This window comes from Lonchura striata, chromosome 6 (assembly GCF_046129695.1).
Source record: "Lonchura striata isolate bLonStr1 chromosome 6, bLonStr1.mat, whole genome shotgun sequence".
NCBI classification, from domain to species: domain Eukaryota; kingdom Metazoa; phylum Chordata; class Aves; order Passeriformes; family Estrildidae; genus Lonchura; species Lonchura striata.
Genome location: NC_134608.1, coordinates 59,401,038 through 59,427,812, shown reverse-complemented (window position 1 = coordinate 59,427,812; position 26,775 = coordinate 59,401,038). Strand labels below are relative to the sequence as shown.

The window sequence follows — 26,775 nt, the reverse complement described above, 5'->3', positions numbered from 1 at the left end:
AGCAGAAGTTCAGCCCTCCAAAAGTAGTCTTTGGTTAGGGAAATTAGTGGTGTTAACTGCAGCCATTCTGGTTTGGAACAGCAGTTCTAAATCCTGACATTTGAGTGACTCTGAGGCACTCAGGATTTGCCTTGCAGCAGCACAAAGCAGAATGCTAAGTAACACAAAGTGGGGAAGAAGCAACACCAACAAAATTGAGTTGCTTGTCAGGCACGCAGAGCAGATGGTTGGGCTCCTCCTTCTGTGAGGCACTGCCCAGACTCCTGTGGACTTCAGCAAAGTCTGCTTTTAAAGGGTCAGAGTACCACGAAAAAAATTAAATTAGGGACAAGTCGGTTTCTCTCTGAGTGCTTTCCTCTGCAGTGGCTCAGGCTGTAATTAAAATGCAGTAGCTGAGGAGCTGGGGGCATTCAGCTGCCTGTTAAGGAGATGCTGCAAAGGCTGAACAAGGGTCTGAACCCTCATTAGCAGCATTTGTCAGGAACCACAGGATCTCCCTTGTTTTCTCTCTTGTTGCATGGTAAATATTGTTCAAAGGAACAGCATGCAATAACAGCTGAGGCTGAAGAGTCCTACAGCTCATTTGCCTTGCAAATGATTAATTATTCAGACAAATTTTCAACATAAACAAAAACCAAGGAAATAGCCCACAATGCAAAGACTGTCATTGTGGGATTAACTTTTAGGGGGTTGTTTGCTTAGGAACCTCAATTCAGAGCTCTCACTCTTTATCAAATGCTTATTTCCACCAAAAACTTAGCAGAACACTTAGAAAAACACCATGTGCGTACATCATAGATATGAACATTTCTTAACCTGTCTCCTTTTCTAAGACAACTCTTCTCAGTTATCTAAATCACAGAGACTGATTTAAAATTTATTTACTGCATTTAATGTTCAGAGAGCAGAAATGTTCAGGTATTATGTTGCATCTGTATTAATATGTAATGGATCAACTGGTTCAAGACACAGAATAGGAAGGATAGTCCTAAGTATTTAAGTAAAGTTTTAACTTTGTTTTCCTAGATTGCTTTTCTAGCTTGAATCCAAAAGGACTCCAATGTGTTGTAGTTTCTGTCAATCAAAACCAGAAGCAGGAATATTTTTAGTAGGGGGGGAGGTTAATGTTGTTGACTAGTCTTTAGCTCAGGAAAGAATGACCTGCTTGCAGATTGTGTGTTTCTTTGAAGTTCACCAGTCAAATGTGGATGGAAAATAACATATGCATGAATTTAGGGACTGGAATATCTGCTGCAACCTGGAAGAGCTTCAAGAGTTAACACAGGGCTGGGATGAAAATGATTGTGTAATTAATTACTGGTTACAAACTCTCTAGACTGATATTTCTGGATTCTCCCTCAGTCAGCTCTCTCCTTGAAACTCATCTCAGTTTATTATATTCTTGCTTTAGTCAGTGATATCTTCAAATAAATGTCCTCACTTAGAGCATGGCATGTATCCTGCTATTCCAGGAACATCCTTTGGGAAAAAGGCCATGCAGAAGTTACTGGAAAGGAGACAAAAGTAGAGAGGGTCCTGTGCAAGCTGTTCCTTGCAATGACACACATCTCTATTTGATGCCAATATTTTAGCAAATGGCATAAAACATTGGGCTCAAAAGTAGGTACACTCATAATTAGAAATATTCCATGGAAAAATTGTGTTCAAATAAAAATGTGGAAATTTAAGGGAGCTACTAGGCTGTAGCACAACCAGGAAGTTGATGCTCTGCCTGGGTAAACACTGAGTACCTCAAATGTTTATTTTCTCTCTCAGTGAGAAGAGGCAACCACTTTATCTGGAGTTGTCTCGGGGGTGTTTAAACACCTTAGACCTTAACAATGCAGGAAGTCATCAAGTTTAAACAAATCAGTTTATACCCCTTAACACAGTTTCTTCTATAAAATGTTCCTCAATCCTAAGAAAGGACAAAAAAATTAGCTAAGAGACTCTATAAATTAATCTATATACAGAAATGGAATACATCTTAAAATTGTTATCTGTGCTATATTCCCCTGTAAGCTGGCAATACTAATTTAGATGTTGAAGATGCAATGCTTCTCCCCTTTGATAACTGCATTTTTGAATACTTTCAATACTTTTAGTGCATTCAACATCTTAAAAGTATCTTTTTTAAGAATAAGTATTAGCAGAGATAATAGATTTTTTTCTAAAATTCAATTTCTGAATTATGTTGAAATATGGAAAGAGGGAGTTCATTAAGCATTTTTAAATTATAGACTTAAGAACATTTGGGCTCCACAATTAATGATGTTATTTTAATTCACAAGCCAGATCAATTACTGATATTATTTGCAGGTTTGGGGGTTGTTTATTGGATATCAGACAGATGCACCTGTAAAGCAAGCAAGAGTTCAAAAGTGGTTCAGAAATTTGTGCCTTAGGATGGTTTAAGTTGAATGTATGAGATGGGATTTTAGTGCTCTTGTTTGGATATATATTCCTACATCAGTTGACAGTGGAGGAATATGGGAAGAGAATGGATGATTTCTTGAAGAATTTAATTTTCAGCATACCTTGATCAGAACTGCAAATTTTCTGTCAAGGTAAGAGGAATGAAGGCAGGGAAAATAGGCAGTCATGGGTTTGTAGGAGATGGAAGACAAATCCCTTGTACTTCTAATCCAATTTGACTCACATCCACAAACTCTTGGCAGTGCAGTGTTTCTTGTTCCTTACATTTCTGCTTCAGGACATGAAAACACAGCATTTTAGTGTTCTTCCAAAGCAATTAATTCAGTTTAAATACTCAGCTGTATCATTGCTGTTACTCCATGCTCACAGCTTTGGTTTCTCACAGCAGTTTTCAGAACATGTGATTTTTTTTTTTTTTTTTTTTTTTTTTTTTTGCTTTTGTTCCTCCAAAGCTGTGGTACAGTGCATTCTCCTAAAAACTTCACTATGTGATTCGTGCTTTTAAAATAAAAACCAAAGGAAGAAATATATCTTTGTTATCATCAGCTAAAAGCAATATACACAAAGTGGAATGTGTGTGTATACAAAGGTGTATAATTTACAAATACCTACATGGCCATTTATTATGCATAGTTTAATGTTTAGGCATGAGGAAACTGTTTATAATAATTTTCTCATTCATGTAAACTACATCAAAAGTCTGTAGCTAGACATAAAAAATGTAACCAGATCCACTATCTAAAATCTGCTTGAGCATCACTAGCTTTTCCACTTTTATCAGTCAATATACAATATACAGCCATGAGTAATTTGCTTTCTCAAACCCAAGATGCACACACCTCCCCAGCCTTTAGATTAAGAAAGGCATCCAGGAATTTTAAAGAATTATTTGCTATTAAGGTTTATTGCTGTATCTTCATTTCTTCTTGTCTTAAAAAAAATCCATAATGCTGCAAAGAAATAAAATATCTTGGTTATTTAAGCTATGTGACAAGGCTTTGTGCTGAAATACTCAGGAAACAGCTTGTGTTGATGGAAAAGTGAAAACTGATTTTTTTTTTTTAATGTATGAGAATTTAAATCCCCCACACAGACCTTCTTAGAACTGTAGCACGGAGGCTTTTTCATTTTGCAAATGGAAATGAAATTTTTCTACATCCCATATAAATTCACTTTAATAATCACTCCCTAAAATTAAGGTTTGCTATGTTATTAATCAAATAAAAGGTTTCATTTTAGTTATATAGGCAAAGAGCTATACCCACAATAGACAACTATTCATAAGATTACAAAACCTGTCAGTAAATTATCTGTCAACTGCCACTCTTGATATTTCCTGTTTCTTTTTCTCTCTCCATAAAATGTTGGGCAGAATTGGTGCACATCACATTCATGTCAATGATATTCCTGTTTCTTAATTCAGTTGGGAGCCTCACTGGTGATTTCTTCAGATCACTGGGGCTTCTGTAGACAAATTCAGAGTAGAAGAAAGATGGGGAGAGACTCTTTACAAGGACATTTATCGACAGGACAAGGGGGAATGGTGCCAAACTGAAAGTGAGTAGGTTTGGATTTGATATTAGGAAAAAAATTCCCTATTGTGAGGGTGGGAAGGCCCTGGAACAGGCTGCCCAGAGCAGCTGTGGCTGCACCTGGATCCCTGGCAGTGTTCAAGGCCAGGCTGGATGAGGCTCTGAGCTACCTGGCCTAGTAGAGGGTGTCCCTGCTTGTTGGAACTCTGGCTGCTGAGAATTTCAGACTTTCTGTGCTCCCAGGCACTGACTTCCAGGAGAACTCTGCATTGACATGAGGCCGTGGAGAAGCTTCCAAAATGGAATGACAGAACTGGGATTGTGGGTGTGGAGTTTGGATAGAGGTGTGTAACATCACAGGGTGGAAAACTCAGAGTTTAAGGGTTTAGAATAGAGTAATAGATATAATCAAGATGGAGGTTTTAGGGTGGAGGCTGGTCCTTCTCCTCCTTCTTCTCCTCCTCCTCCTCCTCCTCCTCCTTCTCCTTCTCCTTCTCCTTCTCCTCCTCCTCCTCCTCCTCCTCCTTCTCCTTCTCCTCCTCCTCCTTCTCCTTCTCCTCCTCCTCCTTCTCCTTCTCCTCCTCCTCCTCCTCCTTCTCCTCCTCCTCCTTCTCCTCCTCCTCCTCCTCCTCCTTCTCCTTCTCCTTCTCCTCCTCCTTCTCCTCCTCCTCCTCCTCGTCCTCCTCCTTCATCTTCTTCCTCTTCTTCTTCATCTTCTTCACCTTCACCTTCTTCTCCTTGGGTTTGGGTAGCTTTGTGTAATTGGGTAGAAAAATCCATTGTGGGCACGGGTTCTTAGTTATTGGGTTAAAAGTAAAAATAATTTAGGTGTCATTTCTTAATTGGATGGTTTATCCTTAAAAGGCCTTGTAGAATGAGAGAGATGGGGCTCCATTTGTACTTTGTTGAAGGGCTGTAGAAATCAGGATTTGTGAGACTGTAACATAGATAAGAACTAATAAACATCTGAGTCCCAACAAGAAATACTGTCCTGTGCATTTAATCCGGATCTTGGAGAAAAAAATAAGATAAAACTCGACACCTGCCCGTGGGAATGAGATGATCTTTACCATCTTTACCATCCCTTCTAACTGAAAGCATTCCATGGAGATCAGAATCCAGAGTTCTCTGTCCTGAGAGCTCCTGGAGAGGCATCTTTCCCTGAATTGCTTTATGTAGTATCAATGCTCTTTTGATTCAGTTGAGAGGCTCCTCATCACTTTAATCACTTGAATCAGTTCTTCACATCTTCACAGCAGGCCCTGGAATTTTACTTGGAAAGTTCTGCAGTTTTCTTCCTTGGAGCTTGTGTGTGGGTTTGGGATGTACAGATATTTGGGTTGGATCATCTCATGTCTCCTGACAGGACAGAGGTCTAAACTAAAATTACTGAAGAAGCTAAAACCTTCAGGTCATCATTTCAGGGTGAAATTCCACTTTGATATGGGATAGTGTTTTTTCAGTTAAGCAGGATCAAAGTTTATTTATCTTTCTTTACCTGTTCTTTTGACCAAAAATAAGTGTCTGATTGTTTCATGGAATAGTGTTTATTCTCTTGTAGTACCTTCAGGAGAAATGCCACTCTGTCCCAGCCCTTTTGCAACAGTGCTAAGGAAAGTAGATGGAAAAGTTCATTTTCACTGAACAAAATAAGGAGAAAACCTGCAGTGTTCCATAGATACAAGTTGTTTAAAGTGCTTCTCTTTTTAAAAGTTAATTATGTGATTGCTGCATTACTTAAGAGCTGAGAAGAACATATCTGTAATGAGCAGAATCTGAGCAGATTTTTAATGCATCTCTTTCAGCTCTCCCTGTGGCTAGGAGTGCTTATTGAGATGTTCATTTACAATAGATTACTGGTACTTTTTAAAAGTACTTTCCCACTCTCCATAATTGATGTATTAGTATATCCCCTAAGCATATTTTCCTGCTCATCTTTACTCCATTAAGATTAAACAGAATGGTCATTAGATCATAAAGCAATAAAATATTCACTTTGCTACTGATTGCAAAAAAAGCTGTCAAATATAAAGATTGACTTTGCCTTCAGGTACATTTTTAATAGTCTCTTAAATATAGCCCTGAACCACTGTAACACAAAGTAACAGATGAAGAACTTTCTTCATCAGGGGAATGTTTATTTTAATTAGGTGTGAGGCCCAGAATTTTTTGCTCAGCCCATGCTCTCCTCTGTGAGAGATTTTTGTCCATGGATATATGAATTCATTACTCAGTTGCAATGCAGGTTAAAACAAGGGAGACAATTTAGCCTTTATTGCTTGCTATAGACATTTTAATAGGTTTTAATTAAAATGTCAAAGATCATATTATATACATATATATATATATATATATATATATATATATATATATATATATATATATATATATATATATATATATATATACTTATTGTTCAAATAGCAGTGGATAATATGAGTATGCAAAGATATGAAATAACCTAATTTTCAATGTGCAAGCCTAAATTGCATTTGTAAAGAGGTGTTCAATCATGAAACAAACCCCAAATTTTATGTTTAGAAATTTAGGCTTGCAGAATGGTGTCTACTTGCCTTACTCACTGTAGATTCTCATTACTTTCTCCAACACTCCTTCTGAGAGAGAAAAAGAGAATGTTATAAATGGTAAAAGCAATTTTCAAAGGCCATCAAGGAAGACATAGGATGTTTCTATTTTGTAATTGAAAGCTACCAGGTATAAAATGCAAAAAGTACATGCAGCAGCATAACTGCAAAGCTGTTCTTGTCAGTAAGCATCATATTTAGTACCCACCAAACTAGATACTATTTGTAAAAGAAGTATTGTACTAGTGACTGAATAATTATTATCAGGAGAAATTGCAAGCAGATTTATTTTATTGATTAGCTTTTTATTAATATTGTTGTGGCTCCAAAGTTACAGTGTTCCCATATATTCTGAAAAGTATCAATACTCTCTAGTTTTGATTGTTACTGAGTGTGAGATCGCTCAGTGCTGGTTCTGGGCTACTTTTTTGTCTGCCCTGAGATTCTTGAAGTAATTAATAATTTGATAACACTCAGAATTATAAAAAGCTTTGGGATATTCTAGCTTATGTTTATTCTAGCTTATGTTTGGGTTTTTTTAAAGATGGTGATAATGTCTGTAATACTTGAGGTCTTCCAAGGGAAAAGCCTGTTCCCAGGAAGCCTGGTGTGCTACAAAGGCATTCTGTGATTTTATTTTGTTGGAGATTGTCTTGGGAATGGTGATAATGAAATTTGATGTTTGATCCTTGAAGTAAGGAGGGGTGTCAGCAGAATGGCTGCCTTGGACTTGTGAAGGACAGACCTTGGCCTGTTTAAAAGAGTCCTTTTGGAGGAATTCTGAAGGACAAAGGAGCCCAGGAAGGCTGGATATCCTTCAAGGAGGAAATCTCAAAAGGCACAAGAGCAGGCCCTCCCTTGTGCTGAAAGATGAGCTGTTGGGGAACACCAGCCTGGCCGAATGGAAAAATTTGGCTGCAACTCAGGAAAAAGAGGAGAGCTTGAGACTTTTGAAAGAGGGGCAGGAAGTTTGGGAGGACTACAAGGATGCTGTGAGGTAATCCAGGGCTAATTAACCTTTAAGATAACAATTCTTTACCATCAAAGTAACCTCTCCCTTCCATCAATGCTGCAGTTTTGTCGCTGCAGATCCCTGAGTGTTCCTAGATCTCCAGGGCTGGAGATCCAGCCACCCACAGTGGCAGCTCAGAGTTCTGGGTTCTGATCTCAGCACTGCTGCCTCTCCCAGCCCAGGCTGATGGTGCTCCTCTCTCCCTGACGCGGTGTTTTGACACATCTCTCTGAAGTTTGGTCTGCCTTGTGACTGATGGGAAGCACAGCCCCCCTGATGCTTATGGCAAATGTTATTTCTCCTTCTCAGCAGATTGCCTTGGGTGAAAGCACGTCCCTGGCTCATTATGTAAAGCAGATAATTAGCTGATTGCTTGTGCTGCACTCAGCGGTGTGATTGTCCTGTCAGTGGTGTGGAATGATCTGCAGAAGAGGGCAGCCTGCCTGAAGATGCTCTTCCAGTGTCACCATCTGTATCCTGGAGGCACTGCTCGCTCTCTGCTGCCTTCCTTGTGTTGGTCCCTCTGTCTTTTTATGGCATTGGACAAGTTTTTATGGCATTTTATGGCTCTTCTTTTTATGGCACTGCACAACTGCAGCCACCTGACCTAAGCCCCTCTCTGTGCCCCAGTCCCCTCCTAGCAAAGGCTCTGACAGTCCTTGATCAGCTCAGTGGAGCTACACTGGAGACAAGGGCTGGAATTATATTCACAATAAACAATCAAGATAATTTGATCCTTTGAGACTTATCTGTGAATGTTTTCAGCAACAGCACTGCCATTTCTTATGTTTTTGTTGTGCAAACTAGAGGAAATTAGTTCTTTGCCTGTTCAGTCCTGCCTTTACTTTCCATCTCCTCTCTCTTTCTAATCTTCTTATATTTGCAGTAAAAGCATTTAGTAAATATATATGAACTTCTGAAATTATATTCCAGAGTCCTCTCAAAGAGCACCTACAATTCAACCTCTCCCCAAGTGTGTCCCATTATTTGGCCATTTTTTGTACTTAACTGTAGAACTACCCAAAATTCACAGGTATATATCCTTTTCTTTAAATGGATGTTCAAATGGAGTGAAAGAATTCAGCTGCAAGCCATTCATTCATCCATAATATTACATGAGAAAAATTTTCACCCTGTTTGTTTTTTTTTCCTGTGGAAGGAATAATAAACTAGCTTGTAAGCCCCTCATCAGTTTTTATTTTTTGCCTTTATGTCTTTACAACATCTGTTCCAGAACAGCAGGCTTTGTTTCTATTCCAGTTTGTTTTGGCAAGTGTATACTGAAGAAAAGTACTGTTAAATTTGCAAGTAAATTATATGAATTCCTATAGACTTCTAATAGGTTTTGACTCTCCAGATGGCAACTAAAACCTCTAACTTTCCCCATGTGCTGGTGACTTTAAAAAGAAGCAAAAATAACAACACAAACACCATCCCCCTCCAAAAAATGACAGTTAAATTAATGGCTTTTCTTTAATGTAAAGTTAAATGAATGTCTTTTCTTACCTCCATGCCACAGGTCTGGTTGATAAAGCAGCAAAAATATCTTGTCATTTAAAGAAAATAATAGATTTTTGTGATCCTGTAAAGTTTAATCTTTAGTAGCAGAAGAGGTTTGGTCTTGTCCAACTAGCACAGCCCTGCCTATGTGCTTGAAGCACCTGCAGCCAAACTTCCACCTAAGAACAAAATCTCTGCTATATGAGGGACTGAGAGGAGCAATAAACTCATAACAGCTTGATGGTTACAGCTGAAGACCTTTCCTGTTTTTCTAACCTGCTGCTGGCATGGAGTAAGCGGAATTCTGCTGGATATTTTGAGCTGGACAGAAGTCCTGATGGGTCCTTGTTGTTTTCCTCTTAGATGGGCTCACTGCTTTTCCATTTGACCTCATGCAAACCCAAGTTATTTCAAGGGATTAAGAAGAAAGACCTTAAAATATATAAAAATAAAGGGATATCCAGTTTGGAGTTAGGCAGTAGTCTTAGAATTTACTGAGTCACTGTTATGGCTGACATAGATTTTTTTTTTTTCCTTGGGATAGTCACTTTTCTCCTCTGAAATTTTTATATATTTTTGGGAAAAAAAATGGGATTTTTCATCCCCTCCTTTTCATTGTGTTGGGAGAATAAATTAAAATACATTCATTTAGTGCATGTTGGTGAAGCATATCAAAATGCAGGGGGAGGGGCTGGATTGTATTTTTTTATACATTTTGTTGAACTGATGATATAATTTCTGGATGGCATCTTTAAAACAAGAATTCTTTTCCCACTGAGACATCCAGTGATATTTTCTATTCACACAAGGTTCACCTAATTGTTTTAGGGCATGTTAAAACATTTAAGAAAATAGATTTCCTAATACTCAGACAACTTAGCTATAGAGTTTTTATTGGTGTAGAGTGGTTAAGTGCCTTGCATATGTTATAAATCAGAGAGTAAAATGGAAATTAAATTTTGGGCCAATTTAGGGACAAATAAATTAGTAAAGATTTTCCTGGTTGCTCTGCAGAAATAGTTCATTACCTCCATCAATAAGTATTTTTCACGTTGATGTCTCTCCACTGTGTACTATCTCTAAGACTGAATGGTGAAAGAGGAGCATTGTGTGCCAGTTTTGAGTAAAAACTAAGTCAAAGGGTCTTTTTTTTGTCTACTGCCTCTGAATAGTGTTTTTGGCTGTTCATGACTTTTGGGGCTGCTTGAGACTAAACTCCAATTATGAGGTGAAAGAGCAAATTTAATTTGCATGGGAAGCTGTTGTTAAGGAGTTAGTGGGAATATTGGCTAGCTAAACAGGATGGGTAATGTAGAGTCTTTTTTTTTTTTGTCTGAGGACACAGGAAGTTGTCTTGACTTTTGTCTGAGGCAGAAAACCATTGGGATTTCTTGGCTCTGCCTGTGAATTCCCTGTGGGGCCAGGCAGGATGGGATCTCCTGTGCTTCTGTATAGCCTTGTAGGACATTGTAAAGTGATTTTCATCTTCAAGAAAGGAAATGTGGTCAGCTCCTCTTGATACCCATGCAGGAGGGAAAGAGAGATGGATTACTCCAATATTTTTAAGGCGAAAGGAAAACCACTCCATTGCCATTTCAGGAGAAAAGGGAGATTCTGTAGGAATTAATTAAAATCCTATTAAAATGTTTCTCATCTGCAAATGTGAATGAAAATATTTTGTCCAATCCTTTCCATGTTAGCTCACACTTGATGATGCTGCCTTCATTTCTCCCAGTTTGTGAGGCATGAGGAAATAAGATGGGTTCCAAGAAGAAGGATAATTCTATTTTCTTCACAGTGTGTGAGGAGAGAAAGTCTGCCATGTGTTGATGAGATCATCACTTTAATAGCAGCCATTTATCTCTGAATGCTCTCTGGAGGTAAACAGAACGATCACTTTTAAAGTTAAAAGCATAATTCAGCCTGCTTGTTTTCCTAATCCTGTTTTTATTGAGGTGGATTGGTTCACCTGATCTATTTAAATGGTGATGAATGCAGAACGTTTTTTTGAAGAATTACTTTTATATTTGTTTCACCTTGATTTAGGATTCAAGAGCAAATAAAAAAAACCCCAACAAAATAACCAATAACACCATACAACTTCCCATCTTTTGATAAAAAGCTGATTGGGCCAAGTGGAAATACACAAAAAAAGAAAAAACAATTTTCTTTATGCTGCACTTGGGAGGTGCCAAACTGGCAAAAAGTCGTTTTGCAAATGACAAAAAAAATCCTAAATTCTCCTCAGGAACAACACAGATCACTGCAATCTGTTTGGATTCTAGAAATTGTGCTGCTTTATACCCAGAGTAAACTGGTTGCTAAGGAATAGGTAGATTGAGCCTTTTCCCATTAAAGCAAGGACTTGTACCTCTGGGGGATTTTCATCAGAAGCTGGTTGTAGATGAAGTTAATTTAGAGAGAAAATTATTAGAAAAAGACATTATTCCTAAATCAAGAATATAGTGGTCTTGCAGTAACTTAATCCAGGCTGCTTAATAAACTTTTCTGCAGCTAACTTGGTTGCTGATAGAAGGGAACCACCAGCTTTTCCAACCATACCTTCCATTTTGTACTTCTGAGGGTTTAATACTCCAGCTTTTTTCTCCCATTCCAATGAGATTTTGTACTTTCCTGTAGAGCAGTAGCAAGAAGCCCATCTTGTTTCTTTCTTTTCCAACTAAGGAATCAAGCTGTTATTTCCTTCCTTTTCCTTTTTTTCTGGGACTCTGTACAGAGCAAGACCATAAAATGAGAATTGTGCTGTGTTGCTGTGAGTTTTGTGGATGTTGGTCTTTGGATGTTGGTTCACACTCACAATTTCATCCACAAAATTAAATCAGGATCTCCTCAGAATTAAATAAAAAAGTTTCTCTCTTAGATATATTTATATTAAAAAAAAACTGTTTTAAGGGACATTTGTCCCATAAAGAAGACACTTTCACACTCACATAGGACAATTTCTTGTCCTAAATTCAGATAAAATTTCCAGGATGTCCATCAAAATATTCACTTGGTGGCAGTTTGGGTTTTCTTATACACATTTCCCAAAATTTCACCTATAAATTTTGCAAATAAGATGAAGTGTTTATCAGAAAACTTTCAGTGAATTGATCATGTTATTTCCATAATTATTTATTCCCTAACATACTCCTTCTTAATAAACAACTCTAGAAATTTGACCTGTTAAAGTCTTCTCCTCTGAAATAAAAATACTGTTTAAAAATAGAAAACCCCCCCAATCTTGTACATAATTGGCTTTTGTACATACTTACTGGCTTTTTCTTTTAAGTTTTCACATTTACTTGACTTGAATTACGGATTTTAATAATGGTCAAGATGCACGTATAGACATAAAAAAAAAAGAGATACTTAACATTGAGGAGAAATATATTGATTTAATTAAATTCCTGTCATATGCCCTAGGAAGAAATGTCAAATTAAAGCCAGCTATATTGGTTAGATATTTCAGATGTGACACAAATGAAGGCTTTATTAATTCCTAGGCTCCTAATTGTTTTATTTGCATCCCAGTACACCACAGCACTTGGATGTGGTTGTTTCTTTTAATAACCATACATTACTTGCAGGTTTTACTTGATGACCACTGCTTCTGCTGTTTCCTGAAGACTCAGTTCAAAATATATTTTGTCTTATGATACATTTTGAGGGTCAGGACATGCTCTTATCTCCAGTGTAGATAAGAATTGGGCACAGATAAAGTGGTTTGTTGAAAGGGTGTATGTGAAATCTTTGGTTCATTTATCGTAAGATATTCATAAGATTTCATACTGGTAAAATAGATTGCTTTTTTCTGTTTTTTTGGGGTTTTTTTTGTTTGTTTTGTTTTTTGGTGTTTATTTTTCTTTTAAATTTCCCCAGTTTTGCTGCTGTATTGTATTTTATATGGTTCTCAAAGGAGCATCTGAAAATGCACCATCACTAGTGTCATCACAAAATTAATGACTTCAAACAAACCCACACACTTCAAATTAAGAACATAAATATTTTATTTCAAAGACTTATGCCTCAAAACAGGTCCGTTTTCTTCCTAAACCTATTTTTTGATAAACAATTTTTTTTTATTGTGATGGGAGTAAAAAATTTATTTCATGCATTAAAATGACCAACACAAAGAATATGAATGAAAAGTGTCACGCCCACCCTATACAAACAACACTGGGAATCCAAGGATTTTTTTGTGACATAGAAGAGGAGCCAAAAAGTTTGGCTTCTGGAACAAAATTTATGTAGGGGAAGATGAGGTCTTTGTGAGAGACGATGGAAGACAGTTAAGGACAAGTCTGGTTCTGTTAAAGCAGTAAACTGCAAGATTTGTGTCCCACTAATGAGAATTATACTGGCAAACAGCAGATTTCCCAACTTTCTAGAGGGAAACTCACTTGGAGTCTTGATAGGCAGGATCCCCCCAAGCAAACATCCTGAACCACACTCAAATACCAGCCCTTGCCTACAGTGCTGATGCTCCAAAAACAACATTTCTCTCTTACCTTGGAAGCCATTCTTCCCTTCTTTATCCAGTGCACACATTGTGTCCAAATAACAGTGGGAAGCCTGGGAGAAAACAGAATGAAAAGAGTCTTGGTTAGTGGCTTGTCAAGCAATTTTGGTTTTGTCTTTTTTTGTTTGATTTTTTTTTTAATAAAGAAACAGCTTGTACAGTGCCAGACACAATTTTAGGTTGAGACCTCTGCAAATGTGAATAGATTTCCATTTGAATCTCCCATGAGAACATTTCAGATAGCCCTGACAATTTTAAGACAATACAATTTAAAAAGAGCTATATATATATGGGAAGAATTTATTTTTAAGTTTCTTGGGTTGTGAGAATTTTATTGTGCTTGGCTGCAACTGTGGCACAAGAAAGTTTTCTCTATGTTTTCTTCCTTGTCATCAAGTATTTTTAGCTTCTGTGATAACCTTGCTGTTGTGCCACTCTTGCTGCCCTCAATCAAACAAATAGGTGAGGCCAACACCAAGCCCTCATTTTTCTTGGCATGAAAGGGAAATGAGGGGAGCATTTTTCTGGGCATGAAAGGGAAATGAGGGGAGCATTTTTCTGGGCATGAAAGGGAAATGAAGAGTTGTAGATCCACCCTTGGTTTTGTGATCCCTGCAGCATCTGAGCGTGTGGAGCTGCCAGCACACACACCAGCCTGTCCCCAGACCTCTATCCTCCCATCACAGACAGAAAAGGGTTTTACTTCTCCATGAAAAAGTTGTTACTGCATATATGCCTCCCTAGTAGCACTGACTGTGACCCTCAGAACCTTTGACTTCCTGGGAAATTAGACTTTTTGTTTGAATGTTAATAACTTTTGAGTGGCTTCGTGCCACCGGTTGCCGCTTTCAAATGCAAAATTGTGTCAATAAGCTTGAAATAAATTTAATAGGCTTAATGGTGCCTGCAGAATAAAGCAGCTTGTCTGTGACCTCCTCATTAAGGTGTTTGCTGACAATGCAGACTAACAGCAGTAGGACATTAATACTACTGTGTGAGGAATTACTTTCTTTTAAAAGACTTCAGCAAATTTTCATGCCTTTATCCGTCCCCATTCTGTCTGGCTGCTAGAACCTGTCAGTACTTCAAATACCTTATCTTCCTCCTTGACAGGGAATCTCTAAACATGCATAAATCTGTGGACCTAATTGCTGTTGAATTTTTTTTCTCAAGCATGTTTCCCAGGAAACAGTCTGAACCATAAAAATGCTGAACCATAAAAAGTGCCATGACTGTGAAGTTAAGGTATTTATGCCATCTATACCTTCACTCTTTTCTTTAAATTTTGCTATGCCCATCTTCTTTTTGAAACAATTAGCATTTTAAATGTAAAACTAGTGAGGAGTTAGACTGAAGTTTAATCACCTGTTTGTTCTGAGTCAGCTCTGGCTTTATCTCAAGACAGAGCATGCCTTGATGCAGCAATGGAAACTCATTGTTTGTGCTGAAATGTTGTGTTTTGCATTATTCATGTGCAACACAACTTTTTTCCCACCCCTAAAATAGTTAAATAAATGTAATTGGGAGGTTCTATAGTGCTTTGGGTGTGTCAGGACTGTGTGTGGATGAATTTGAAAGGTGTGAGCCTGGTTCAAAGTACAAAGGGGCCACAGTGGTTTTCCAAATGGGACCTCTTGGTGCACATCAGCTTATGCACTGGTCTCAGGTTGGAATGATGGGAAATGCACTTAATGCAATAATTTGCCAGAGAGAATTGCAAAATTGACTGAGAGTGAGCAACTTCCAAAGAGTGATACTCTCATCATGTCACACAAGCTGTATTAACAGATGATGGTAATTGAAGCAAGATTGAAATAGTCTAAGGTGAACCTTAATATTTATGAATTTTGTCAAAAGTGAAAAAGCCTCAATTACAAGAAAAAGCTAGCAGAGGATAATAAACCTTTAAGTTATAAATAGATCTTCCTGATTTAACAAAATCCACTAAGAGAGTTTAAAAAAACCAAGTAGCTCTAACAATGTGCTACGTGATAGTACTTGAAATTCATATATTATAGATTGAGCAGGAGTATGATCAGTGTTTTTCAGAGAAATGCATGTTGCCTTTTATTTTCCTCAAGAACTGCTTCTTTTATTTCAAAAAAGTTCTCAGGTGCTTTACAGAAGCAGTTTTTTCTGATGTTACTGCTAAAATTAGTGTTATTTTCTGTTTTTCTATTGCTGATTCTTCATTTTGGCAAATCTTGACACAACTATTAACAATGACCATAAGGCAAAAATTGAGGGCTCAACTGTGTTTCATTTTAAAACATAAATCTTAAAATAAAATTTTAAAATATATATATTTTTTTTTATGTATAATGAAGTTGCTTTTTATTCAGAAATATTTATGCTTTTTAAATTTGTGACTTAAAATATTTCTTCAGAGTAATTCACAGAGAAACAATGAAGTCTTTGGTCATGATACTTCATTGTGCCATGTAATTTAGGGGTGCAACACCTTTATTCCATTATTATCTTTAGCCATTGTAGGTTTTTCTGGTTTTATTTGATCATATATAATGGAAAAAATGTTAATGGTTTGGAATAGAACTGCTTGAACTAAATATAATTTTCTTAATGGTTAGCGAATAACCTTAACTCTATTTTCATAATTTTGCTATCTTCCAAACCTGTTTATTGCTTTGTATATTCTATAACAAATTAGTGTTGTTCTTAATAATATGGTTCTAATCTAATACACAGTTTTAACCAGAAAAAAAAGAAGGAAGAAATCAATCATTCTATGTCATTAAAATAATTTTAAAATCCATTTGTAAGAATAGAGGAAAATGAGGTTTAGAAGAACTAGAAACTTCCTCTTTCTGTAAGTGTTCCTTTTTTGATTATACATTCATATTTCCAGTTATTGGGCTACAAATAAAAGAAGCATATTTTTCTTTTAAAAAAAGAAAATTTTAAAAGTCACCCATCTCCTTGAGATTTTGAGTAAGACCTTGAAGGTTGTAATCGCTTTCATATAACTGCAAGAATTTCAACTGCGTATTACCTCCCATCTGCCCATATTTTACACCCTTCTTTACTCTTTAAACAAGTCTCTAAACCCAAGACTAATCCCTGCATTCTTTACAAGGTATTTTAGGGTAAAATATGACTAGGAAGCAGCTTGCCTCCTGCTCCTCCAATATTATATATATATATATATCTTCAGTGCACTGTGGCCCCTTCCTTAAACTGTTGAATTTTAAATTCCCCACAGCATGGGGAAATTAAAATTACTGTGTTCTGCACCTATCGATTACTGAGGCCAGGCTGTGGCAGCACAAATGAGACCTCAGCTGCTCAAAGGACTTGAGTGCTTGTTTTTCTTTGTCACAGGCATTCATTCTTCTTCAGCATGGATCTCGAACTGTAACACTGTGGTTAAAATATCTGAAAAGCCTCGATGTTCATTTTTAGATTGGTTTCCTAAGAAACTGCAGTTTATGTGATGGTGCTGTTCATCTGTCAGCTGCAAATCTGAAAACGACTGAGAAAAGGGTAGAAAGTGAAAACAAATTTGTGTTAGATGGGGATAATTAGGGAAGATTGTCAGGAGGTTAGAGGAGGAAGATGCAGATGAATTACCTTCCTCTGAGAGAAGGGCACGACACAGGGAGATGCTCCCTTCCAGGCTCTCTACTTCATGAATCAAACTTGGATCTTGCCTTCTTGCTGTAGTCATGTTCAGCCACTTATTTTGTTAATATTTCATATCAGAATAATATAAAGCACCTTCCTGAAGTGTCAGTGAAGGATTCCTGCTTTGTCCCCCTCATATTTCTAAGTGGAGCTCGAGCCATTAGAGCATCTTCCACTGCTCTCAATTTTCTGTACAAATAAAGGCAGAATCTCATTGATTGATGAATCCTGGGCTAAAATAAAACCATAAAATAAAAATAAAACCTCGGATAAAATAAACCCATCTCCCAGCCAAACCAAAGGGCTGTCAGACTTTAAAAGACTACTATTCCTACTATTCATAGGAATAGTAACCATCTTGTTCCTATTTATCTATTGTATTTTATATTAATTCCCCCATTTTGTTTTCTATCACACTGAAACTTTATTTCTTTATGAAATAATGGACAAAAGTTCTATTGCTCTCTTCATAATTCTCCTTTTGGAGTATATCCCATGGTGCCATGGTGTATACATCTGTATGCATATATATATATTTATGACAATAATATGATGTTTAATTTTATGTGAGACCATAAATACAAGCTGTCCCATCTACCAGAATAAGGTTGTTTTTTCTATGAGTGCTTTCCTGGAGATGGGATTCATCCTGTTTCTCTAGAAGAGACAGCAGAGACTTGGTCTAATAGGATTATTGAGTACTGTAAATGCTCCTTTTATGCACATTTATGCCTTTCTAAAACACCTATTTAACTTATTTAGCATTGGCACTTTTTATATTCTAAATATATATAGGTTTTTTTTGTTATTTGAAAGCCTGATAGGATTAACCAAAGTACCAGAAATTACTCTTTTTTCTGTTAGGGTGCTGTGGACTTCCAGACTGATCCTCAGTGCATTGAGCATTCACAATTTTACTCAGGGTTCCTGCAAAACCACTTATGAAAATAAATATTCACAGCCTGCATTTCTTTCTCAGTTTCTTCCAAGCAGATCTGAGTAGGAAATCCAAAAAGACAAGTTCTCTACTTCTCTACTTTATCTTGTGGCCAAAAAATTCACTACCCTGGTTTTGTTTCCCTTCTGTGAGGTGGCAACTGTGGAAGTCATGCAGGTTAATAAATTGAAGACCTTAATTCAGTCACAAATGATATTATTGCAGCCATACATGGAAAGAAATAATCAAACTGGTATAAAAGTTGCAAAGTGATAAATTTGACATAGTAGGAATCCTTGCAGCATTTCTTTTCTGTTTTGCCTTTTTTTTTTAATGTGGCCTAAAATTTTGTCATATATGTCTTGTTTTCTTACTTTATATTGAATCATAAGATCATTTAGGTTGGAAAAAAACTTGAAGGTTGAGTCCAACTGTGTGATCCCCTATTTCTTCATTTGTCGTTAATCAATCTAGTCAATTAAATAATTGTGAAAAAAATAGTAAAAACTCATTTAAGGCTTAAATTATATTTCTGAGAGTATCAGTACATAGAAATCACCAAATTAATAAAATTTAAAGATTTAATTGCAATAAACAGGAAGAAAAAACCTGCTAATAATTCTGGTTTTGGGATGCTTGCTACGTGCTGCGGAATCCACTGATCAGTAAAAAAACTGTGTAAAATATCCTTAATTAAATATTAAGAAAACAATAAAATTGGATGCTACTGGTAGATGAGGCTTTCTGGTAAAAGAATGAATATATTAGGATGTAATTAGGAAAAACTTGAAGATGCCAAATATTTGGTGTGGCAAGGCATAAGAATTTAAACCCATTTGATTAATAAGTATTAATTATATTTTTACAATGCGGGGAATTAACTGTGCTTTTATTACCAAATAATAAACATGGAATCAATGAAATTTTATCATATCTGTCAGGGGATGCTCTAGGGAAACAAGAAATTGTTTACTTTTTAGAATAAGTGGAAGGGAATTTGATCAAATTTTACAAGCACAAGACAAATTCTGCATCTATTCTAGTGAAAAACTGAATTTCTAATAACAAAGCTGCTTAGTTCTGCAAGCTAAATATGCTGTAAAGACGGTGGTTTATTATTTTAATCCTACTGATGCTTTATTTTAGCACTGAAACAAAAGTAAAGGAGCACATTCTCATTATTCTCCAACTTGTATGCATTATTTTCACATCTCATGAGGAAAAAGGAAAAGGAAAATCTGTTGAAAATAAAAGAGAGCAAAATCTGGCAGGAGTAGATCTGATAGTTTAGACCATTTCGTACTGTCACACAATTACAATATTTAAGTTAATAAAGGCATATCAAAACAAATTTACACATTACTGTAATGAATCAGGGACAATGATCCTAAGGACAAAACTTTTATTGTTATGGTTTCATGCAAAGATTTCTAATATTTGAATTTTAAAAAAGGTTTGATTTCCTGGTTTTAAAATTAAAAGCCAGCCTAGTGGCCAAAGGGTCTGTTGGTATCTAGGTGAAAAGTTCATTTTCGGAGAGTCTTATGCATTGAAAACAGCTTCCTTTCAGTAAATAATGCCCTAATCTGTGGATTTTTTTTTTTTTTGTTAGGGTTGAGATTAAATGTGTGAGACTGGCTTTAGATGCTTATTGGATTTTACTTATATTACAGTTTTATAAGTGGTGAGTTTGATAGTATTTTATTAATAAATTATAAAAAGGTTTTGTATTTTTATAAGGATTTTTAAAGATGAATTGCCTGATTAAGAAATTATTTTAAACTTAATTTTATTCTTAACTTAGTAACAAATTATTTGTGCTTTGTAATGTAGATTTTCTTAATTGAATTATAAAATATTATTTAAATCTATGAAGAACATGAAGAAAGATCAGTTATTGTTTTTAATTTTTTATTTTGTTTTGTATATGTATTATAAAGTTCTAGAATTTTTATTTATATTATATTATATTATATTATATTATATTATATTATATTATATTATATTAATGTTTGCTTAAATTATATATTCATAATTTTAGTTTTATTATTTAATTTTGGGAGTTTTTTAATGGTTATAGTTTAAATGCAGTGTCTTCCTCCTGACTTTTCTATCTTTTCAATGCCAATATGACAAATGAACTCTTGGTAGAACTCCCATTCCTTGTCTTCAATTGGTTTCAGAACAGAGGAGGCCACAATTGTCTTATGTTCCTAAAGCTCTTTGTCAGTTTATGTATTCTTCATTATAAACCCAGCTAACCAAACATTGTGCTGACAAGCAATCAATTATTAGTTAACTACTAACTCTTAACTTCATCAAGGCCTACCCATTTATTTTAATTAACTCCAGTAAGGCTTATCTCTAACTAAAATCTCTAAATTCCTTAAAGTTTATGTTTCAGCCTCTCCATATTTCTGTGAAGGGGAAGGGCAGCAGTGGCACAGAGCAGCTCAAATGTGCCAAAGGCATCTTGAGAGAACAAAAAACCCCAAACCCTGCGTGCCAATGAATATATGGCAGCCCTCATGACCAATTCCCACACCTCTTACTAAGTCTGTTCTCATCTCAGTCACTTCTGCCTCCCAAAATCTTAGCAATTCGTGTTAATTCTTATTCATTTAATCCTCCTATCTGCTCCTGAGCAGATCACATCTCTTCCTACAGCAGCTCAGCCAGGATATTTTGCTAATCCTCGCTCTGGGGAGCAGATCCAGCATGGTCATCCCAACGAGGATTACTTCAGAAGGAACAAAAGGAAAAGAGGACAAACGGGACCAAAATGGCACAAAACAGCAACTGCTTGGGTGCATGTAACATGTAACATGTAACATGTAACATGTAACATGTAACCCCCTGGCTCCCGCTGTGCACCTCCCGGGCTGGGGGGAGCTTGGCTGAGTTAATTTTCAAGCACTGCAGGCTGATTCACAAGGCTCTGGGCAGAGCTGGGAGTGCTGGGTCATCCTGCCCTGCAGCATCGCACAGTCCACAGCTGCTGGCCCCTCTCCACCATTTCCTCAACCATCAGTGGTGGGGGGACACAGGGAGACTGTGAGACGGTCAAAAGAATCCAAATTTATTGTGGAATATCTATGCTTATATACTATTTTAGGAAGGCTACTAATGTTTTACTACAATTATTAAGTTAATCATCCCATAAACAAACTTATACATTTTAAACATCTCTTGCTGAAGAGTTTGATGTAATTCTCTTTTTCCAGTAGGTCACTCTGATTTAATCTTCTTGCAATCTTGATTTAATCCTCAAAGCTCTGTTTGCTCTTGCCAAGGCATCCTGTTATCAAATCTCTTATGCTAACCAAGTCCAAGGTCCATCATCTGTCTTGTGTGTCCCAATATCTCCCCCTTCTCTTTTCAACCAAAACCAGTCCTTTAATGACCTTACTAATTAATCTCTGCACACATTGAAACAAGCAAGGTGTCATGATTAATACAGTTATTATCAAAAATCATCACATACATACCCATCTTAAAAAGAATTATTTAGCTAAAAACTCCAGCCACTAAAGGCTCAGGCTTGATCTTTATAAATTTAAAACATTCCTGATGGCAGCTGCAGGGGGAGCATTATTGGATTTAGAAAGATTGCCAGAAGTGTAATTGCACCAAAAGGTTTTGATTCTTATATACAGGGGGATAGAGAGAAACATCCCAAGCTGACTGGGATCTCAACAGACTGATTTCTTACCATGTATTTAAAATTAACACAAAAATTCCAATTTCACATAACCCAGGAGCTCTAATTCTTGGGGTTCCAAGGGTGTTTTAGGAGGGGAAGGAGTCAAGCTTGATTTGATTTGATTTGTTTTGATTTGATTTGATTTCAAAATTTTCAGTGTAAATATTGGTGTAAAGTTCTGGAGGGGCTATACTCAACAAGGATTGTTTTCGTGGTGGTTGGTCTCTAAAACCAGCTCTGATAGGGACTATCTAAATTTTCTGCTTCCTGCCAAACATAAAAAAAAAAATTATTTGCGACTTTTTTTTTTTTTTTTTTTTTGAGGATATTTTAGGAGAACTCTGCATGTGGCATGCAGCAGCTGTCATCAGGAATAGAGGGGTATGAGGATGATAGAGTAGGTGGGGTTTCATCTGCACCTAGAGAGTGAATAACTATGTATTATAAAATGATGCCTCCTTAAAATCCTGTGTAGAGTGGCCAGAGAGGACATTGCCTGTGTTCCTAAATAGAAATACAATGCACAATCTTGTTTCATCCTTGTGTGAGGAAACAATCTTGCAGTTTTATTCCATCACAATGAATTTCTGCTCAAGCCCAAAGTTTTAGGTTTTATGAGGCAGCATGATAAAGTATGAAAATCTGAAGTTTCTGTGTGGCAGGTTCTTTGAGATCTGCTTGTTTCGGAAGGCAGGGCTACAACCTGGGTTGTAGATGGCACTAAGAGACTTCATTGAGCCAGACTGCAAAGCTCTCCCAGGGACCCGCTGGAGTTTTCTCCAGCGTGGTTTTGTGTGTGGATCTGCCCACCCGAGAGCCTTGCTCAGTGGCTGCAGCTGGGGATAACCAAACAATGTTTCCCCTTCAAATGAGCCTTGAAAATACCTTCATTCTCCTTCTTTTTAAACAGGCCAATCTACACAGAGCAGCCCCCCACAGCTGTATGTGAGCAAGCCGTGCAAAACATCAAAATCCAACAGCTCATCTTCACAGAGACAAAGTCTCCTGGAAAAAGTCTCCACTAGACACAATTAGTGAGCACAAACACCCAGGTCTGAAGCTCTTCTAAAGGGATGTTTGCTGCTGCCATTCTGTCCAAATCCACCTTGTTTGCACTGCCTGTGGGTTTTAGCTCGAGCTGCAGAGTGTTTTACAGTCACAGAGGTTAATGCAGATTTTCCTGATGACTCTTCATGTTTTGTCACATTTTCTCCTGCTGCTCCCAAGAAGACAATGCATCTTCATTCCTGTGACAGGGCAGGTGCCAGCTGAATGGGAATAGAGCTGGTGCTTATCTGTTGATACCTCGGTGGGAATAGAGCATTTGTGAAATTCTTCTTGGCTGTCAGAGGAGCGGAGGCATTTTCCTCCTCTCCACTCAATTCACTTTTCAATCTCAATAGCTTATTGGAATGACAGGGTATCAAAATGTCTGGAAAGCTAAAACCATACATCAAGCACCTGTATATTGCAGAGGTCTGACAGTGCCAACAGAATAGATGGATCTTATATAATCTCTGTCTCCTGAAAAGAATAAAAGGAAAATTTTATAGACTTGGCCTGTGATCTCAGAGAAATAGTCAGTTTTGTCTGAGTGGCTTGGCAGGATTTGGTGCACTGAATACTTTTCCACTTGGTATTTAATAAGCAGAAATGCCCCATGTAGAAGAGAAGTTGTGAACATTCAGTTAAACGTGAAGGAAATCTTCAGAGCGATGGTCCCATTTCTTAGAGCCAGATTTCATTCCAGTTGCTGATCTTGTTTCAGGAATTTGAGTTTTGTTACCACACTGCCTCTGACAGTTGATAAGCTGGGCATCTGAAAGAATCAAGATAACTTCCCTCACTTCTTAGTTTTCACTGAGGCTCAGGAGAGCTTCCCTTGTTTCCCGTTCTCTCTTTCCAACTGAAGTGAATTATTTGCTGCTTCTTTAACTCCATCCACGAGCTCCAAACCTCCACTCGACATGACAGAGTGTAATATATGTGCAGCCCACTGAATTTCTGGGATGCTGCCCAGAAATCCCCTCAGAGAAGGCAAACAGTTGGGGAAATGGATCCCAACATCCATGGACTCAAAGGAACTTATTGTTCTGCAGCCTGTCTCTTTTCTACCACTTTCTTCAGTGAATTCAATGACAGATGGAATTCTGAGCTTGCACTCTGGGGATAGAGATGGGGTGGGATTTTAAGAGGACCAAATTGTTCAAGCAGATCTTTATCTCACACAGCACACCTTCTCCTCCTGGGGAACGACCAGCTCAGTGTGAAAATCATTTCCATCTTGATTCAGTGTCAGGGGAGCTGGGAATTCAGGGCTGCAAGTGGTAAGGACAGGTCACCCAAATAAAAACATCCTAGGAGAAGTGAGTGCTGAAAATGTGTGTCAGATCTGTGCGTGTGTGTAAATTTGCAGGAGTAACACGCTTGTCTATCAAAGATCCTCATGGTGTTGAATTGAAGCAGAAACAGATGTAATGTGCCTGTGAACAAGGAAGTGTGGGGAGCTGCTGAATTATGCATTCCCTGGTTAAATTGCTACTCAGTGCTAGAGCTTGGCTTATGGAAGATGCAAATATGCAGCACCTATGTAAACTTTGCCATGGAGGAAGAATGATGTAATGTGCAGGGCGTGTTGGAAATCAATATTTCCTCATGCAGTGTTAAAATTAAACTGAGTCAGTTTATCAAAATAGATTGTTCTACTTACTGCTGAGAGTGCTTGTTGCTAAGTTTGTTGTAGAGCCATATTTAGGAAATAAGATCATGAGTGGGTTGAGCAAAATTATGCTATAAGGAGTCTACTGTGCAGAGTACCAATCTCTAATAGATGGAGAAAGCTATTAGTAAAAAAAGTTTCTTAATTACTTCACCACAGAGCATAAAAGCATTATTTTTGGAAGAAGCCTGGGAGAATTTTTCTGTCTGATCTTTTGCCCTGGAGATGTTTTGTGCAGCCTGGCTGTGTTTCTTATCTGACTGCTGTTCACCACCTACTCTGGGGGTACAGCACCATTTCTGGTAAGCTGCCCTCAGTAGTTATATTTTTCTCAAGTTATGTTTTTCTCTACCAGCATTGCTGCTGAAACAATATTTGGAAAGTCAGAAACAAATTAAAGGCATGTAGTAAAATCAAAAGTAACAATTTCTCCTCACAGACAATTAAAATATCGTAAATAAAATCATGTGAGAATTTACTTAGGGTGGAAAACACTGGCACCTCATCATAACTTGTTTATTTGTTCCAGTTGCCACAAGCATTCAAGGACTGGTATTAATTAAAATACTTTTAAATGAGATATTGCTAGTGAGTTCAGCACTAATAGGCTTATTTTTCTGCATTGCTGTTCCATTCATCTTATATTTGCCTTGCCTTTTACAAGCCAATTTGATGTATATTACTCCTTTACTATATGTAACTCCTTCAGTGATTTGCAGGGCAGTGTAAAAAATTTATGCTCATTGTGTGCATGCTGCCTTAAAGTATGCTACATAAACCTATTAGGAAGATGGAAGTAAGAGTATCCTTTATAGGAATATATCAAGTCACAATGGAATTCCTTGAGATCTCAGAATTCACTTTGCAACGTTGTTTATTGAAGGAAAAGAAAAAAAAAAAAAAAAAGAAAGAAACGTTTTCTTCATAAGGTGCCACATTGATAAATATGGGTTTTTCTTTTGTCCCACCAAATTCATAAATGATCTGCCCTGTGCTTGAGGCTTCCCTGAGCTCTCAGTTAGGCTGAGCTCTTCCTTAATGCTAAACAAATGCTGTTCTTGACTGCTTCATGCCTCTGAAAGAACAATGAGAAATGAGGAAGAGAATGGGAGAGGCTTTAAATGTCGTATTTTCCAGAGCCACATGCTGATTTACTAATATTTTAAATAGCTGCTCGCCTAACCAGCTATTGTTCTCAAGTGCTTCTCATTCTCGTTGTGCACTCTCAGTTATTTAGTCTTTGTTTTCACTTTGCAGAGGGGAGGTCAGAGGCAGGTTCTGCTTGTAGAGCCTGGAGCTGTCTCAATAACTGAATTTAACAGAGCCAGTATAAAATGAGTTGTTGTAAGCAGGCAGTACTCCCAAAGCCAGGGATGAATTTCTGTGCTTCCTAAATGAGCAAAGTGTGTTCCACCAAACAGGAATCGTGGTTCCCCCATGGAGGCAGACTGCAGTTCCTTCAGGATTTCCATACAGCACAGGAGAAACTTCTCTGTCCACACGAGAGCACACCATGCATTTGAGAAGCAAAAAGCCTCTCCTTTGCTTGGAATTTATGGTTTCCCAATAACAGATGAGGACACACTCTGATTTGCTGCTTTCTTACTTCATAGCACACCAGCTTGTGATTATATAATGTTTGGATGAACTCCAAATTCTCAACAACTGTGGTGAACAGCTGAACTAACCTATCCTGTGAAGAATCAAAACTATAGTGCTTTACTGATCTCTTTTTTCCCAGTGTTGGAAAGATTTAAAGAAGCAGGAGAAGATTTGTAATAATATATTACATCATTTCAATTCAGAAGTATCCTCCTTTGTAACAGGCATTTCCTACCTCTGTGTATTTTTAGAATTAGAGAAGATAGGTTTTGATAGTACAAAACAGAGCATTTTTTACACTTAATCAGTGTTATTCAGTGATAAGTTTCTGTCCCTACCATCTTAAAGGGAACAATGCAGAATCTCCTAGGAAGTTTTATGTTCATGGTTTGAAAAATATCTACTTGTGGATCAATATTTAAGGATCAGCATCTCATGTGTGAACAGCATCTCATGTGCCTGGCAGTTAAAGGAGGAAACATCCATCTCTAATGAGGAAACTAATGGTGATTTAGGAAGGTTTTGAAGGGATTTTGAAATTTAAAAACAACCTGTGGTAGACAAGAGACTGAGTTAAAGGAGTAC

The 26,775-nt window shown here is 37.2% G+C and overlaps 1 protein-coding gene and 1 long non-coding RNA gene across 2 annotated transcripts in view; one reads left to right on the top strand and one right to left on the bottom strand.

Moving 5' to 3' along the window:
• Positions 1 to 26,775, top strand: part of SPON1 (spondin 1) — a 189,959-nt gene that overhangs the window by 68,535 nt on the left and 94,649 nt on the right. The window lies entirely within an intron of this gene.
• The window catches only part of LOC110469115 (uncharacterized), a 76,975-nt gene continuing 63,825 nt past the window's right edge, over positions 13,626 to 26,775 (bottom strand). The window contains exon 4 of the long non-coding RNA XR_013340216.1: positions 13,626 to 13,640. This is a non-coding gene — a long non-coding RNA (uncharacterized LOC110469115). The remainder of the gene's footprint in view (positions 13,641 to 26,775) is intronic.